Below are 13582 nucleotides of genomic sequence, written 5' to 3'. Positions count from 1 at the left end.
CAGATTACCTAATTGATGCAGCCTAAAAATCCTTTAATGGATTTGAATATTAGAAGCATATTAGTGTGCCATGTGTAAGCCAGGTTAAATAGATGGGTCTTTAATCTAGATTTAAACTGCAATAGTGTGTCTGCCTCTTGAACAATGTTAGATAGGTTATTCCAGAGTTTAGGTGCCAAATAAGAAAAGGATCTGCCGCCCCTCGATGATTTTGATATTCTGGGTATTATACAAAAGATGTGTTTTGAGAACGCAGTGGACATGAGGGATTATAATGTAACAAGAGCTCATTCAAGAACTGAGGTCCTACACTGTTCAGGGCTTTATAAGTAATAAGCAAGATTTTAAAATCTATACAATGTTTTATAGGGAGCCAGTGCAGTGTGGACAGAGGGAGGCTAATATGGTCATACTTCCTGGTTCTAGAAAGAACTCTAGCTGCTGCATTTTGGACTACCTGGAGTTTGTTTACCAACCGTGCTGAACAACCACCCAATAAACCATTACGTTGAATAGGCCGTAATTTAGATATATTTTTGAGATGGAAAAATGCAGTTTTACAAATGCTAGAAATGTGGTTTTCTAAGGAAAGATTACTATTAAATAGCACACCTAGATTCCTAACTGATGACGAAGAATTGACTGAGCAGCCATCAAGTCTTAGACAGCGTTCTAGGTTATTACATGCAGAGTTTTTAAGTCCTATAATTAACACCTCTATTTTTTCAGAATTTATCAGTAAGAAATTACTTGTCATCCAGTTTTTATATCGTCTATGCATTTTGTTGCCGCGATGAAATATAGAGTTGAGTATCATCAGAATAACAGTGAAAGCTAATACCATGTTTCCTGATGATATCTCCCAATGTTAACATGTAAAGCATGAAGAGTAACGGCCCTAGTACTGAGCCTTGAGGTTCTCCACACTGCACTTGTCATTAGCGTTTTCTTTTCTCCTCTCCTCTCCTCTCTCACGCTGCATTTTTTTTGGACAAGTTCATCAAACAACCGCAGTAAGAATATTTAATCAAGCACTGTGAGTAATGGCTTTGCCTGCTATCGTTATTTGCACCTCTTGCCACATGTACAGTTTATCTATCTCTGTCGCTGATGAGGGATTCACATGTGATAAATGCAGGGAAATAGTTAGGCTGACAGAGAAGATTTCAGAATTAGAGACACGCATCCAAACTTTAATTGAGGACAGTAAGAATGTTAGGGCTCTAGATACGGCTTTGGATGCGTCTAGCTCAGGGATTCCTGTACATTGTCCGGTTCCGGCAACAGAGCCCCTGCAGCAGGGCAACTGGGTGACGGTGAGGCAGCGTAGTCGTGGGTCAAAACAACACTCTTCTGTTCTGATCAAAACATTAAACAGGTTCTCCCCACACAGTGATGCACCCACTGAGAAACCTGTTGAAAGTGCTCTAGTTATTGGTGATTCTATTGTACGGAACGTGAATATAGAGACACCAGCCACCATAGTCAAATGTTTACCGGGAGCCAGAGCGCCTGCTAAACGTAAATACAGTAAGATTGTTATTCATGCCGGCGCTAATGATGTTCGACTTCGCCAGTCGGAGATCACTAAAAATAACTTTAAAGAGGTGTGTGAACTTGCAAGCACGATGTCAGACACTGTAATATGCTCTGGTCCCCTTCCTGCTTACCGTGGTGATGAGATGCATAGTAGATTGTCATCACTCAATGGCTGGATATCTAAGTGGTGCCCACAGACAATTGGACGGGCTTTTGGGGCAGACCTGACCTGTTTAAAAGAGATGGTCTTCATCCCTCCTGGGGTGGCGCCACTGTTCTCTCTAGAAATATGGCAAATAGTCTTAGTGTTTATACCTGACTAACTGGGGCCCAGGTCAGGAAGCAGACAGACTGGCTAAACCGACCGTCTGCTAGCTGCCTCCCGTCACAGAGGTCAGCTAATTCTCAGCACATAGAGACTCTTTCACCTAGATATCACATTGTAGAGACTGTGTCTGTTCCCCGAACTAGAAAATACAAAAAACGTCCAAACCAAGTTAAGGCTAACAATTTAATTGAGGTTCAACAAGTAAAAAAACAAATCCAATATGGATAAACAAATGATAAAGCTTGGCTTATTGAATATCAGATCCATTTCTACGAAAAAACACTTTTTGTAAATAATATGATAACTGATCATAATATAGATGTGCTCTGTTGGACAGAAACTTGGCTAAAACCTGATGATTACATTATTTTAAATGAGTCCACCCCCCAAGATTACTTTTATAAACATGAGCCGCATCTAAAAGGCAAAGGGGGAGGAGTTGCTTCAATTTATAACAACGTTTTCAGGATTTCTCAGAGGGCAGGCTTCAAGTATAACTCGTTTGAAGTAATGGTGCTTCATATAACATTATCCAGAGAAACCAATGTTAATGATAAATCCCCTGTTATGTTTGTACTGGCTACTGTATACAGGCCACCAGCGCACCATAAAGAGTTTGGTGATTTTACATCCGAGTTAGTTCTGGCTGCAGATAAAGTTTTAATAGTTGGTGATTTTAATACCCATGTCGATAATGAAAAAGATGCATTGGGATCAGCATTTATAGACATTCTGAACTCCATTGGTGTTAGACAACATGTTTCAGGACCTACTCATTGTCGAAATCATACTCTAGATTTAATACTGTCACATGGAATTGATGTTGATAGTGTTGAAATTATTCAGCCAAGTGATGATATCTCAGATCATTATTTAGTTCTGTGCAAACTTCATATAGCCAAAATTGTAAATTCTACTTCTTGTTACAAGTATCGAAGAACCATCACTTCTACCACAAAAGACTGCTTTTTAAGTTATCTTCCTGATGTATCCAAATTCCTTAGCATATCCAAAACCTCAGAACAACTTGATGATGTAACAGAAACTATGGACTCTCACTTTCCTAGCACTTTAAATACAGTTGCTCCTTTACGCTCAAGGAAGGTTAAGGAAAACAGTTTGACACCATGGTATAATGAGCATACTCGCACCCTAAAGAGAGCATCCCGAAAAATCGAGCGCAGCTGGAGGAAAACAAAACTAGAGGTATTTCGTATTGCTTGGCGGGAAAGTAGCATATCCTACAGAAAAGCATTAAAAACTGCTAGATCTGATTACTTTTCTTCTCTTTTAGAAGAAAACAAACATAACCCCAGGTATTTATTCAATATAGTGGCTAAATTAACGAAAAATAAAGCCTCAACAAGTGTTGACATTTCCCAACATCACAACAGTAATGATTTTATGAACTACTTTACTTCTAAAATCAATACTATTAGAGATAAAATTGCAACCATTCAGCCGTCAGCTACAGTATCACATCAGACAGTGCACTATAGACTCATTCTCTACTATAGGAGAGGAAGAATTGTATAAACTTGTTAAATCATCTAAACCAACAACATGTATGTTAGACCCTATACCATCTAAGCTCCTAAAAGAGGTGCTTCCAGAAGTCATAGGTCCTCTTCTGACTATTATTAATTCCTCATTGTCATTAGGATATGTCCCCAAAACCTTCAAACTGGCTGTTATTAAGCCTCTCATAAAAAAACACAACTTGACCCCAAAGAACGTGTTAATTATAGACCAATCTCGAATCTCCCTTTTCTGTCCAAGATACTAGAAAAGGTGGTATCCTCACAATTATATTCCTTTTTAGAGAAAAATGGTATATGTGAGGATTTCCAGTCAGGATTTAGACCGTATCATAGTACTGAGAGTGCTCTCCTTAGAGTTACAAATGATCTGCTCTTATCATCTGATCGTGGCTGTATCTCTCTATTAGTTTTATTGGATCTTAGTGCTGCGTTTGACACAATTGACCACAGCATTCTTTTGCATAGACTTGAACACTTTGTTGGCATCAGTGGAAGTGCATTAGCATGGTTTAAATCGTACTTATATGGCCGCCATCAGTTCGTAGCAGTGAATGAAGATGTATCATATCGATCACAAGTGCAGTATGGAGTACCTCAAGGCTCAGTACTAGGGCCGCTACTCTTCACGCTTTATATGTTACCCTTGGGAGATATCATCAGGAAACATGGTGTTAGCTTTCACTGTTGTGTTGATGATATTCAGCTCTATATTTCCTCGCAGCCCGGTGAAACACACCAATTTGAAAAACTAATGGAATGCATAGTCGATATAAATAATTGGATGACGAGTAATTTCTTACTGCTAAATTCAGAAAAAAACAGAGGTGTTAATTATAGGGCCTAAAAACTCTGCTTGTAAAAACCTAGAACACTGTCTAAGACTTGATGGTTGCTCTGTCAATTCTTCGTCATCAGTTAGGAACCTAGGTGTGCTACTTGATCGCAATCTTTCCTTAGAAAGCCACGTTTCTAGCATTTGTAAAACTGCATTTTTCCATCTCAAAAATATATCTAAATTACGGCCTATGCTCTCAATGTCAAATGCAGAAATGTTAATCCATGCATTTATGACTTCAAGGTTAGATTATTGTAATGCTTTATTGGATGGTTGTTCAGCACGCTTAGTAAACAAACTACAGCTAGTCCAAAATGCAGCAGCAAGAGTTCTTACTAGAACCAGGAAGCATGACCATATTAGCCCGGTCCTGTCCACACTGCACTGGCTCCCTATCAAACATCGTATAGATTTTAAAATATTGCTTATTACTTATAAAGCCCTGAATAGTTTAGCTCCACAGTATTTGAATGAGCTCCTTTTACATTATACTCCTCTACGTCCGCTACGTTCTCAAAACTCAGGCAATTTGAAAATTCCTAGAAAATCAAAATCAACTGCGGGCGGCAGATCCTTTTCCTATTTGGCGCCTAAACTCTGGAATAACCTAGCTAACATTGTTCGGGAGGCAGACACACTCTTGCAGTTTAAAATATAGATTAAAGACCCATCTCTTTAACCTGGCATACACATAACATACTAATATGCTTTTTAATATCCAAATCCGTTAAAGGATTTTTAGGCTGCATTAATTAGGTAAGCCGGAACTGGAAACACTTCACATAACATGTAACTTCTACATCATTAGAAGAATGGCATCTACGCTAATATTTGTCTGTTTCTCTCTTGTTCCGAGGTCACCGTGGCCACCAGATACAGTCTGTATCCAGATCAGAGGGTCACTGCAGTCGCCCGGATCCAGTACGTATCCAGACCAGATGGTGGATCAGCACCTAGAAAGGACCTCTACTGCCCAGAAAGAAAGTGGAGACCAGGACAACTAGAGCCCCAGATACAGATCCCCTGTAAAGACCTTGTCTCAGAGGACCACCAGGACAAGACCACAGGAAACAAATCATTCTTCTGCACAATCTGACTTTGCTGCAGTCTGGAATTGAACTACTGGTTTCGTCTGGTCAGAGGAGAACTGACCCCACCAACTGAGCCTGGTTTCTCCAAAGGTTTTTTTCTCCATTCTGTCACCGATGGAGTTTCGGTTCCTTGCCGCTGTCGCCTCTGGCTTGCTTAGTTGGGGTCACTTCATCTACAGCGATATCATTGACTTGATTGCAAATAAATGCACAGACACTATTTAACTGAACAGAGATGACATCACTGAATTCAATGATGAACTGCCTTAACTATCATTTTGCATTATTGAGACACTGTTTTCCAATGAATGTTGTTCAGTGCTTTGACGCAATGTATTTTGTTTAAAGCACTATATAAATAAAGGTGATTGATTGATTGATTGATTGACTTGTGAACAATATGATAATGTTATGTCTAGTGACGGGAAAAAAGGCAGAGAATCCAATAGCGAGTGAATAACAGAGGTTTATTATACTCAAGTACTCGACAATGGTAAAAGAGTTTCGCTGGAAAAAGCACAGACGAGTGAAGCAGGGCTTTGAAGCAGGCAGGCAGGATGAAGAGTCCACCCATCATGACAGTGACAACCTCGGATTCCAGGCTGGGAATAATTGGTTGCTGGTAACTAAGACTACACTTAAACGTAGATAAGCCCGTAGCCGACACTGGCAACGAGTTATGTGCATACTCAACCCAAGAAATTTGCTGACTCCAGGAGGGAGGTTTCTTAAAGACCAAACATCGCAAAACTGTCTCAAGATCCTGATTGGTCCGCTCGGTTTGGCCATTGCTCTGGGGATGGAAGGACAGAAGGATCCCGAGGACAGACTAACTGTAGCCCCCAGTAATTTACAAAATTCCCACCAAAATTTGGATACAAATTGGGGCCCCCTGTCGGAGACCACGATCATTGGAAGGCCATGTAAACGAAAGATGTAATCTATGACAGCCACGGCTGTCTCGTTGGCAGAAGGTAATTTGGGCAAGGGAATAAAATGAACCATTTTCGACAACCTGTCCACCACGGTCAAAACGACCGAGGGGAAGTCGTGGCCTAATGGTTAGAGGGTTGGACTCCCAATCGAAGGGTTGTGAGTTCTAGTCTCGGGCCGGACGGAATTGTGGGTGGGGGTAGTGTATGAACAGAAGGGGGTAGTGGGGGTAGTGTATGAACAGCTCTCTCTCCACCTTCAATACCATGACTTAGGTGCCCTTGAGCAAGGCATCGAACCCCCAACTGCTCCCCGGGCGCCGCAGCATAAATGGCTGCCCACTGCTCCGGGTGTGTGCTCACAGTGTGTGTGTGTTCACTGCTCTGTGTGTGTGCATTTCATGACAAATACACTCGGGAGTAGACAGACATTTGGAACAGTCTACAATGCAAGACAAAGCAATCGGGTTTTATGCTTTTAGAACCCGGACGGTACGAAAGAGAAAAATCATAACGTCCCAAAAAAAAAAAAAAAAAAGCCCACCGAGCCTGCCTAGAGTTGAGTCTTTTACTAGATCTAATGTATTGCAGATTCTTATGATCAGTCCATACCATAAAAGGAACCCCCGACCCTTATAACCAGTGGCGCCATCTCTCCAATGCAAGCTTGACTTCCAACAGTTCCTTGTTGCCAATGTCGTTATTGCGTTTGGCTGGCGATAAGCGATGGGAATAAAACGCACATGGATGCATCTTGACATCTGAGGAAGAGCCAAAGAGAGAACCACACCTACCCACACATCTGATGCGTCCACCTCCACCACAAACTGACGTGATGGACCAGTTTCAACAAGAATGGGAGCCGAAACAAAGCGGCTCTTTAGTTTGGAAAATGTAGCTTCGGCTACACCAGACCACCTGAACATCATTCTGGGCAAGTTCAACGCTGTCAGAGGCATGGTTAGTTGGCTGAAATCACGAGGAAACGTCTGTTAAAAGTCGGCGAACCCCGGAAACCTCTGCAGGGCCTTGCAAGAATCTGGACTTGGCCAATACACCACAGCCTTAACCTTGTCGGGGTCCATGCGCACTCCCTCGGATTACAAAATGTACCCCAAAAATGGAACTGACTGTGCGTGAAAAGTGCATTTCTCTGCCTTGACAAAAAGCCCATTCGCTCACAAACTCTGGAGCACTAGTCTGACGTGCTGAACATGTTCCTGGAGAGAAGAAGAAAATATCAGTATGTCACCCAGGTAGACATAAATGAAATGATCTACCACGTCATTGACTAGTGCTTGGAAGACAGCAGGGGAGTTGGACAGCCCGGAAGGCATGTCCCACAAAATGGCCCCTTGGGGTATTAAATGCTGTCCTTCATCCCCCTTCCTTATGCGGACCAAATGATAAGCATTACGTAAGTCCAGTTTTGTAAATATTGATGCTCCCTGCAGCCTCTCGAAAGCTGAAGACATCAATGGAAAAGGATAGTTATTCTTCACCGTGATGATGTTCAGCCCTAGGTAATCAATGCAAGGTCGCAGAGATCCATCCTTCTTACCCACAAAAAAGAACCCCGCCCCCGCTGGATAAGAGGAAGGGTGGATGAACTCGGAAGCCAGTGAATCAGACATATATTTCCCCATGGCCTCCATTTTAGAAGTAGAAAGTGACTATAACTTGCCCTCAGGCGGAGACGTACCTGGCATTAGGTCTATAGCACACTCATAGGGACGATGGGGAGGAAGAGAAGAAGCCCGGGACTTACTGAACACTTCCTTTAGGTTGAGGTATTCCTTGGGCATATTGGAAAAGTCTCCTCCTGAAACACAGAACTAGACACAGACGAATGAGCAGACACAAGACAAGAGGCATGGTACTGATTACTCTGGGTGGAAACAGAGCCTTGACCCCAGGCAACCCTGGGGTTGTGTTTGATCAACCAAGGGTGCCCAAGAATGATGGGGCTGAGGGGAGTGTCAGTGATTAAGAATTCCAGTGTCTCAGTGTGGTTACCCGCTACCGTCAACGTGATGGGATCCGTGGTGTGCGTGATAATGGATAATGTCTGACCATTGCGAGCGTGAACTGCAATGGGTTTGTGAAGTGAAGTGATGGGGATGCGGAAGTGACTGGCCAAAGAAAAATCCATGAAATTACCCTCCGCTCCGGAATCCACCAGGGCCTGGCAATCGTAAGAGCCGGTTGCCCATTCCAATCTTCCCAGAATGAGAGTCGCGGACAAGGATTTCCCCAATGCTGCTCCACCCGAAAGTAGCCTCATCCCTACTGCTGGACTCGATCTTTTAGTGGACAGTGATTGAGGAAATGTCCCACCGTGCCGCAGTAAAGACACAGTCCCTCAGTTCGTCGACTCTCTCTCTCCTCCTAGGAAGGCCGAGCTCTACCCACCTGCATGGGCTCCAGGTGGCAGTGATTAGAGTGATCGGTAATCAATAACCCCACCTCCAACACAACCGCACAAACAGAGAAGGTGAGGCAGTGAATGAATGAACCGTGATACATACCTCTTCTGTCATTTTTCTCTAAGAAGGAATATAATTGTGAGGATACTTACATTTCTAGTATCTTGGGCAGAAAAGAATCAGAATCAGAATCAGAATCAGAATGAGCTTTATTGCCAGGTATGTTTACACATACGAGGAATTTGTTTTCGTGACAGAAGCTCCACAGTACAACAGAATGACAGCGACAGAACATAAAACACATAATAAAAGAATAAAAAATACAAATAAGTAGATAGTGAATGACAATATACAAATGACAATTGTAGGCAGGTATATTACAAAATGCAGTTATGTATGTACATATATATTATGTGCAAAATTTAAGTGTATACTAAGTATGTGTGTTAGATAAATAAAGTGTATGTGTATATAAATATAAAGTGTAGTGTGTTCGCCGTTATTATCAGCTGTTCATAAGATGGATTGCCTGAGGGAAGAAACTGGTCCTGTGTCTGGTTGTTCTAGTGCTCAGTGCTCTGTAGCGTCGACCAGATGGCAACAGTTCAAAGAGGGAGTGTGCTGGATGTGAGGGGTCCAAAGTGATTTTGACAGCCCTTTTTCTCACTCTGGATAAGTACAGTTCTTGAATAGAAGGGAGGGTTGTACCGATGATTCGCTCAGCAGTCCGGACTACCCTCTGTAGTCTTCTGAGGTCAGATTTAGAAGCTGAGCTGAACCAGACAGTTACTGAAGTGCAGAGGATGGATTCAATGATGGTGGAGTAGAACTGTTTCAGCAGCTCCTGTGGCAGGTTAAACTTCCTCAGCTGGCGGAAGAGGAAGTACAACCTTTGCTGGGCCTTTTTCACAATGGAGCCAATGTGAATGTCCCACTTCAGGTCCTGAGAGATGGTGGTTCCCAGGAACCTGAAAGACTCCACTGCAGTCACAGTGCTGTTCATGATGGTGAGTGGGGGGGAGTGCAGGGAGTTTCCTCCTGAAGTCCACGATCATCTCCACTGTTTTGAGGGTGTTAAGCTCCAGGTTGTTGAGAGTGCACCAGACAGCCAGCTCTTTTACCTCCTGTCTGTAAGCAGACTCGTCACCGTCCTGAATGAGGCCGATGAGTGTGGTGTCGTCTGCAAACTTCAGGAGCTTGACAGAGGGGTCCTTAGATGTTCAATCGTTGGTGTACAGGGAGAAGAGCAGTGGGGAGAGAATGCAGCCCTGGGGAGCTCCGGTGCTTATTGTACGGGTGCTGGATGTGTATTTTCCCAGCCTCACTAGCTGCTGCCTATTTGTCAGGAAGCTGTTGATCCACTGACAGATGGAGGTGGGTACAGAGAGCTGATTTAGTTTGGGCAGGAGGAGGTTTGGGATGTTCGTGTTGAAGGACGAGCTGAAGTCCACAAACAGGATCCTCACATAAGTCCCCGGTCTGTCTAGGTGTTGCAGAACATAATGCAGTCCAATGTTTACTGCATCGTCCACAGACCTGTTTGCTCTGTAGGCAAACTGAAGAGGATCCAGCAAGGGCCCAGTGATGTCCTTCAGGTGGCCCAGCACCAGTTTCTCAAATGACTTCATGACTACAGACGTTAGAGCCACAGGCCTGTAGTCATTTAGTCTTGTAATTTTGGGTTTCTTAGGGATGGGGATGATGGTGGAACGTTTGAAGCATGAAGGGACTTCGCACAGCTCCAGCGATCTGTTGAAGATCTGTGTGAAGATGGGGGCCAGCTGGTCAGCACAGGATTTTAGACAGGCTGGTGTAACACAATCTGGGCCTGGTGCTTTTTTCCTTTTCTGCTTCCGGAAGACCTGGCGCACCGCATCCTCGCTGATCTGAATTGCAGGTGCCCCACCTGAGAGGGGGGATGCAGGAGGTGTGAATGGTGAGAGTGCTTGATTGGAGAGGTGTTCAGGATGGGTTGCAGGAGCTGTTAATGGTGTGAACGGTTGTTTGGAGAGGCATTTGGGGCTGGTTGCAGGAGTTGTGAAGGGTGTGAATGGTTGTGTGGGGAGGCGTTCAGGGCAGGTGATGGGTGTTCTTTCAAACCTGCAGTAAAACTCGTTCAGATCGTCTGCCAGTCGTTGATTCTCTACAGTGCTGGGGGGTGGTGTCTTGTAATTGGTGATCTTCTTTAGACTTTTCCACACTGATGCGGAGTCGTTGGAAGTGAACTGAGTCCTTATTTTTTCAGAATAATTCCTCTTTGCCACTTTGATCTCCTTTTCCAACGTGTATTTAGCCTGTTTATACAAGACATTGTCCCCCTTCACTTAAGCATCTTCTTTGGCCTGACGGAGCTGTCTGAGTTTTGCAGTGAACCACGGTTTGTCATTATTGTAAATTAGTTGAGTCTTTGTAGGAATACACATATCCTCACAGAAACTGATATATGAGGTCTCTGTGAGTTCATCCAGATCGGTGGTAGCAGCTTCAAAAACACTCCAATCAGTGAGGTCAAAACAAGATTGTAAATCCTGCTCTGCTTCATTAGTCCATCTTTTTACAGTCCTTGATACAGGTTTAGCTGATTTTAGTTTCTGCCTGTAGGACGGTATAAGATGAACCAGAAGGTGATCAGAACGTCCCAAAGCTGCTCGTGGAACAGAGTGAAATGCATCCTTTATTGTGGTGTAACAGGTATCCAATATATTACTGTCTCTTGTGGGACAAGTAACATGCTGTCTGTATTTTGGCAGTTCACGGGACAGATTGGCTTTATTAAAGTCCCCAAGAATGATTAAAACAGAGTCCGGGTGTTGTTGTTCTGTCTCTGTAATCTGATCAGCGAGTTTCTGTAAAGCTGAGCTCACATGCGCTTGCGGAGGGATGTAAACACTGACCAGAATGAACGAGTGAAACTCCCGCGGCGAATAGAACGGCTTGCAGTTAATGAAGAGTGTTTCGAGATTTGAGCAGCACGTCTTCTTTAACACAGTTACATCTGTACACCACCGTTCATTGATGTAAAAGCATGTCCCGCCGCCGCGCGATTTCCCAGTTGATTCTGATTCGCAATCCGCTCTAAACAGCTGAAAGTCTGGCAGATGGAGCGCGCTGTCCGGTATGGTGTCATTCAGCCAGGTTTCCGTGAAACACAGAGCAGCAGAGTGTGTGAAATCCTTATTTGTCCGAGAAAGCAAAAGGAGTTCGTCCGTTTTGTTGGGTAGAGAGCGGAGATTTGCCAGATGGATGCTAGGCAACGGCGTTCGAAATCCGCGCTTCCTGAGTCTGACAAGCGATCCCGCTCGCTTCCCCCGTCTGCGCGTCCTGAAGCGTTTGATCAGCGCCGCCGCTCCTCCGATAACAACGTTCACTAAAACATCTGAATAATTGAAATCCGGAAAAACATCTTGTGGTGCGTTCTGCCGAATGTTCAGCAGTTCTTCCCTGGTGAAACTGATGGCAGGAATATAACTAAAGACAGGACAAACTAACAAAAACACAAAAACATATGCAGAGCTCATCACGGAGGCAGCCATCCTGTATCGGCGCCAGTCATTATAAAAGGTAGATTCGAGATAATTAACCAGTTCTTTGGGGTCAAGTAGTGATTTTTTGATGAGAGGCTTAATAATAGCCAGTTTGAAGGTTTTTGGTACATATCCTAATGACAATGAGGAATTAATAATAGTCAGAAGAGGATCTTTGACTTCTGGAAGCACCTCTTTTAGGACCTTAGATGGTATAGGGTATAACACACATGTTGTTGGTTTAGATGATTTAACAAATTTATACAATTCTTCCTCTCCTATAGTAGAGAATGAGTGGAACTGTTCCTCAGGCGATCTATAGTGCACTGTCTGATGCTATACTGTAGTTGGCGGCTAAATGGTTACAATTTTATCTCTAATAGTATAGATTTTAGAAGTAAAGTAGTTCATAAAGTCATTACTGCTGTGATGTTGGACAATGTCAACACTTGCTGATGCTTTATTTTTCATTAATTTGAGCCACTGTATTGAATAAATACTTGGGGTTGTGTTTGTTTTCTTCTAAAAGAGACGAAAAGTAATCAGATCTAGCTATTGTTAATGCTTTTCAGTAGGACAGGTTACTTCCCCGCCAAGCAATATGAAATACCTGGAGCTGCTCAAAACAGGGGAGATGATTGTGGACTTCAGAAGAAACCTCCTTGCACTCCCCCAACTCACCATCATGAACAGCACTGTGACTGCAGTGTAGTCATTCAGATGCCTGGTAACCACCATATCTAAGGACCTGAAATGGGACAGTCACATTGGCCCAACAAAGATAGTACTTCGTTTGCCAGCTGAGGAAATCGAATCTGCCACAGGAGCTGCTGAAACAGTTCTATTCAGCGATAATTGAGTCTGTCCTGTGCACTTCAATAACAGACATCAGAAGACTACGGAGAACGGTTTGGACTGCTGAAAGGATTATTGGTACTCCCCTGCCCACCCTTCAAGAACTGTATACTTCCAGAGTGAGGAAAAGGGCTCAGAAAATCACTCTGGATGCCTCACATCCAAGTTGCCCCATCTTTGAACTTTTGCCATCTAGCCGGCGCTTTAGAGCCGCAAATACCAGGACAGTCAGGCACAAGAACAATTTCTTGCCCCAGGCAATCTACCTCATGAACAGTTAAATGTTCCCCACTTATGCAATAAAAACATGCAATATCCTTATATTTATTTGTTACCCCTCCATCTTACTCAATCGCATTCTATTATCATTTATAGCACAATTGTTTATACGCTTATTAATTTGTTATCACGCCGGCATCTGCGAATTCAAACATGTGTAATTACGATCTTTTATACCAAAAGACCTGATTGGATAATGATGAAGGTAATAAGTGACGAAGTAATTGAGTCT

The sequence above is a fragment of the Carassius gibelio genome, chromosome A20 (assembly GCF_023724105.1).
Source record: "Carassius gibelio isolate Cgi1373 ecotype wild population from Czech Republic chromosome A20, carGib1.2-hapl.c, whole genome shotgun sequence".
Classification (NCBI taxonomy): domain Eukaryota; kingdom Metazoa; phylum Chordata; class Actinopteri; order Cypriniformes; family Cyprinidae; genus Carassius; species Carassius gibelio.
The sequence above is the reverse complement of the archived record's forward strand: the minus strand, read 5'-3'. Positions refer to the sequence as shown.